The sequence below is a fragment of the Octodon degus genome, unplaced genomic scaffold, assembly GCF_000260255.1.
Source record: "Octodon degus isolate 3935 unplaced genomic scaffold, OctDeg1.0 scaffold00233, whole genome shotgun sequence".
In the NCBI taxonomy this organism is placed as follows: domain Eukaryota; kingdom Metazoa; phylum Chordata; class Mammalia; order Rodentia; family Octodontidae; genus Octodon; species Octodon degus.
The window spans coordinates 265,333-270,166 of record NW_004524809.1 but is presented as its reverse complement, the minus strand read 5'-3'; positions in this window follow the sequence as shown (position 1 = coordinate 270,166).

The following is a 4,834-nucleotide window of genomic DNA, read 5'->3' as shown; positions in this document are numbered from 1 at the left end:
GGATGCCCTGCCTCAGCATCCCAAGTAGCTGAGGTTACAGCTTCCAGCTTCCTGTGTGTGTTTGTTTTCCAAGACAGGGTCTCAAAACAGGGTTCAGGCTGGCTATCAGCTCACTTTGTAGCCCAGGCTGGCCTAGAACTTACAAAGATCATCCTCCTCAGCCTCCTGAGTGCTGGGATTACAGGCATGGGATGCTTCCTGTGTTTTTATAGCCACAAAATGACTGGATGATACACAGGCGTTGTTTGCTACAGGAATGGTGGTCACATGCTGGAGCGGCAGCAGGATCTGTGACAACAAAGGAATGAAAGGGCTATATCTCTTCATGAGTCTTTTTATGTTTTGTGATTTTTTTCCCTTTTTTGTGGTACTGGAGATTGAATCCAGTGTCTCCACACTGAGCCACATTCCCAGCCCTTCTTCTTTTGAGACATGGTCTCACTAAGTCACCCAGGTGGGACTTGAACTTGTTATCCTCTTGCCTTGGGCTGCAAGTGCTGGGATTACAAGTGTGCAATTTTTAGAAACAGTGGACTCTGACTCCTTGTGTCCCAGAGTGGTCCCCAGCCCTCCCCTGAAAGTGTTGCTCATAATCAGCTTTCCCATTGCTGGTACATGGTACCTGGCAACCTCTTCTTTTGATATTATTATGATTAAAACCAGGACCTCCATTCTGAGCTACATCCCCATTCCTTGAAGAGAATGTTTAACAATTTTGAGACATACACACCAATTCACTAACCTACTGGAAGGGTAATGCAGGTCTTTGTTTCAGGGGACTCAGTCCACGGCTGGCTGGCCCTGAGGTAGAAATAGGTGCTCAACTGATGCTGCCTGGAAGCAGAAAGAGAGAGAAGGGAGGACTGGGGATATGCACGCAGCCTTCTAGGCCAGGGGCTGGGATACTAACCCACGCAAAGGCCCTGACTTTCATCCTTAGTACCACACATGCACACATACAATAAAGATTCCTAGAAATAACTCAGCTATTCAAATAATGAAAATATATATAAGGAAATGATCAAAATAAAGGAAAAATCTAGAGTTGAACACAAATATATTTAGTGTTTTTGAAGCCAGCATATTAGGTAAGATATCAAGATTATCCAGTTTTAAAAAATTGGCCACAAAGTCAGGTATGCTGGTGAGTACTTATAATCCCAGCACTCAAGAGGCTGAGGCAGGAGAATCATCATGAGTTCAAGGTCAGCTTGGACTCTATGATGAGTTCAAGGTCAGCCTGAACCATACCACAGCTCTGGGAGTGCCCAGCCTGTGTCCACCCACCCTTGAAGCTAGAGCTGAACCTGCAGCATGACTGTCACCATCTTTCCTCAATGACCGAGGCATCCTTTGTCCTGCTGGTTTTGACTTGGGCCAGGTGTGGTCGTGTGTGTCCACCTGTAGTCCCAACTACTGAGGCTGAAGCAAGATGACCCCATGAGCCCAGGAGGTGACCCTGAGCCCGGCCCACCCTCATGTGCACCCTCTTTGCCCTGGCTGTGGAGGAGACGCTCCACCCACATGGCTCTCCCAGGTAGGACCCCAGTGTCTCTGCAGTGTGGCTCAGCCAACCTATCCTCTGGGCCTGTGTGGCTGGTGCTCACTTGGAAGCAGGAGTTGCTTTGCTTCATTTCCAGTACTGATGGTGTGACAAAGGGGTCATCTACCAGTGGTGCCAGCCCTTTTTATATTTATTTGCAAGCAGTCTCTTGCTAGGGTTCCCAGCCTGGCCTTAAACTTATTGTCCTCCCACTTTAGCAGGAGTCCATTGTGGGAGTGTAGGTGTACACCACTGCACCCAGTTAACTCTAATTTTTGGACTTAAAATACCCAACTGTTCAGAGTTTGAAACCACATTGGAAGCTCCTTGGACAAAATCTCACGTCCACCCCGGGCCCTTCTCCTTGTACCTCCTGCTCCCAAGTCTCCTTTCCACCTGTTCCTCGGCTCCCTATGCCCCAGCAAGGCCCTGCGTAGGTTCTATTCTCCTCCTCAGCGACACACAGAGCAGACTGGGTGGTAGAACTTTGTCACCCACTCTCCACTGTCAGTTTTCTGACTCTCTGCTCCAAACCCTCCCTCCTCTCCTGGCTCTTGGACTCAGCTTGGACTTCTGCAGGGCTGGGACTAAACAAGCACTGTCACTAGAGGGCACTGGAGGGCCGCTACACAGAAAGGCCTGTACCACTAGGCTCTGCTTTTCCCAGCTCAGGGCTTGTCCTTGTAGGAGTACAGAGGCTTTTCTGAAGCTGTCTGGCCCACAGCCCCTGCTGGCAGCACTAGCCACATGCACCCTGGTGTGGGTTCCTGGTGGCACAGCAGCCCTGGCCTTCTGCCTGCCCCTCCCACCAGCTGATGCAGCCAGCTAGGCCCAGCACAGGGGCTGCCTGGTGGTCCCCACTCCTGCCCCAGGAAGATGGAGGACTTACAGTTCTGCTTGGGGCTGGTTTCATAGCACCAGCCAGTCTCAGTTGGCTCTAGGAACTGGCATTCACCACAGGATGGCCATGTAACTTGTTAGTGACACATCCATGGTCAGCACCATGCTTGGGGGCCCAGAGTTGTGCTGTGTGACAGCAGTGTGAGATGCTCCAACTGAAAACCAGGCTGGCACCTGGGCCTTTCTCAGAACTGCTGCAGCTTACGGAGGAGAGGCTGTATCACTGGGACCCATAGTCCCAGGGTACCTACCTGGCCTCATGTCCAGGAGGGTCCTCATGTCAGGAAGCCAGGCCAGTAGGGATCAGAGCTCTGTGGGGTGGAACCTCAGACCTGCTGCTGGGAGGTGGAGCTGGGCCTAGCATTTGGAGAGGCAGTGCCACTCCTGTCCCAGGATGTGGAGCTGCAGAATCTGGCCCCTGATCCTGCTTGCTCATTGGTCCTCAGAGTCCCTTACCTCTTGGAGCCTCAGCGTCCTCCCCTGCAAAAGAACATAAGGACAGCATCTGCCCTTCACTCTCAAGGGTGCTCTGGTGAAGGCCAAGATCCAGGCTCATAAAGGCAGCAATGGCTCTAAGGCTTCTGTCACTGCAGATTCACCGTGTGAGCCCCACACAGCATAATGGGCCAAGGGAACAGAACTCTGATGCCAACATCCCTAGAGGAGAGCCAGCTCACTGTGTGTGTGTGTGTGTGTGTGTGTGTGTGTACATGCGTGTGCATGTGTGTGTGTAGTCCTAGGTTGTGAACCCACTGAGCTACATCCCCAGTTTGTTTTTTTTTTGTTTTTTTTTTTTTGAGACAAGATCACTTTAAATTTCAGAATGCAGAAAAGAAGGGAAAAGAAAGAAAAAAGAAACAAAGAAAAATATGATAGTTAAGATAGTTATGCTACTAATTTATCTTAGTTCATTGAAAACAAAAGTTTTTGCTAATATTGTTTGGAAAATTAAATGCTAATATCTTGTATTTTGAGTACTTTTTTTTTTTTTTTCAGAACCGGGGATTGAACTCAGGCCCTTGTGCTTGCCAGGGAAGTGCTTATTCCACTGAGCCATCTCCCTGGCCCCTTGAGTACTTTTTTTTTTTTTTTTAATTTGTGTGTGTGTGTGTGTGTGTGTGGCCACCTCAGCCCACCAGGGGGCGGGGCTGGCTGGCATGTGGTGCTGGGGGATTGAACCGTGGTCCCTGTGCTTTGCTAAGCTTGTTCTAAGTAGGTGCTTTAGACCACTGAGCCATCTCACCAGCCCTTGAGTACTTTTTAAAAAATTTTTAAACAATATTTATTTGGGAGAGACAGAGACAGAGAGAAACAGAGAAAGAGACCGAGCATACGCAGAGCTCCAACTCCACCAGAACCCAAAGCCTGAGCCTGTGAGCGGAGCTACAGGCTCAAGAAAAGGAAGTAGAGAGAGGATGGGTGGAAAGTCGGTACTGTGAAAGGAAAACCATATATAACATCTATAGAAACATGAGAAAAACACTCACCAAAATGAGAAGTTATTGAAAATTTCAGGAAATTATGAAGCTATAGTAGTATGTTCTCATTCACAGTTGAAATAATTCCTCCTCCATCTCTAATTGCTCCTCCATGATATGACCTTGGTGATTTTCCTCAAAAACATTGGACGTGACTTCTACGCCAGCTCAACCTTGTCTTAGCTATGTGAGGTACTTGGCCAATAGCACTGCAAATGACTCAGATGGTGACTTGGCTAAAGCTTACAAATTGGAGCCTTCATTCTTGCTAGAGAGATGTGTTCTATCGTTGTTGGAAAAATTGGGCAGTCCATTGGAAGATGGAAGACTACCTGAAGCAGGATGATCCATGCCAGGAGAAATCCCTTACACCATCTCCCAGCCAAGTTTTACCGTAATCTGCAAGGAATCTGCAATGAGAGAATTTCAGCAAATATAGCACTAGATAAAGCACAAAATATTGCTGTCAAATGATTGGCTTCAGCACCTCACTTTCCCAGCCTACCACCTGTTGATGGAGCTCCAGGTCCTGAGAATCATCAGGTTTGCCTCTGAGCAGTATCTGGACTTCCTCAGTTGAGAAGTGCTGACCTCAAACTTATTCAATGGTCTAGACCGACTGAAAGGGTGTAATGAAATGAAATTTCATTCCTGGGATCATGAACTTCTCAAAAGAAGAATTCTGGATGGGATGGAGAAAACTGCATATACATAAGATCCTGGACTTGAAGTGACAATAATAAAAGAGGAGGATGTGGGGGCTTGTGAAAGAAGACAGCAATTATTGTGTACATGTGTGTCATTCTCTATATAAGGTGGGCACAGAAATGGACATTGTGCATCTAGAGAGAGGTGCTTATAGTCATTGATTGTTGTTGTACCCCCATTAATTGTTCACTGTGTTTGTCATGAC